Source organism: Trypanosoma equiperdum (genome assembly GCF_001457755.1).
Source record: "Trypanosoma equiperdum strain OVI genome assembly, contig: ctg_222, whole genome shotgun sequence".
Taxonomy (NCBI): domain Eukaryota; phylum Euglenozoa; class Kinetoplastea; order Trypanosomatida; family Trypanosomatidae; genus Trypanosoma; species Trypanosoma equiperdum.
In genome coordinates, this window is record NW_027124113.1 from 6,266 (window position 1) to 6,531 (window position 266).

Sequence of the window (266 nt, forward strand, 5' to 3'; positions counted from 1 at the left end):
CGAGTGTTTAGTGACTGCGCTTCTTCACAAATTTCTCCCTCAAGGCGTATTATGCAGTCGCGGAAAGTTATTTGTTTTCTGCTCTTTCTCCGCCTACTAATGATTTGTGTTTACACATGTAGCTTCCTTTTTTATATTGTAAGTAATAGAAGACAAAAAAGGGGATATTACATATTACATATTTTATTTTGTATGTTAGCATGGTTGCATAATTTATTCTGCTGTAGAGGCGTGTGTTATGGATTGTAGTATTTGGAGAAGTTGTT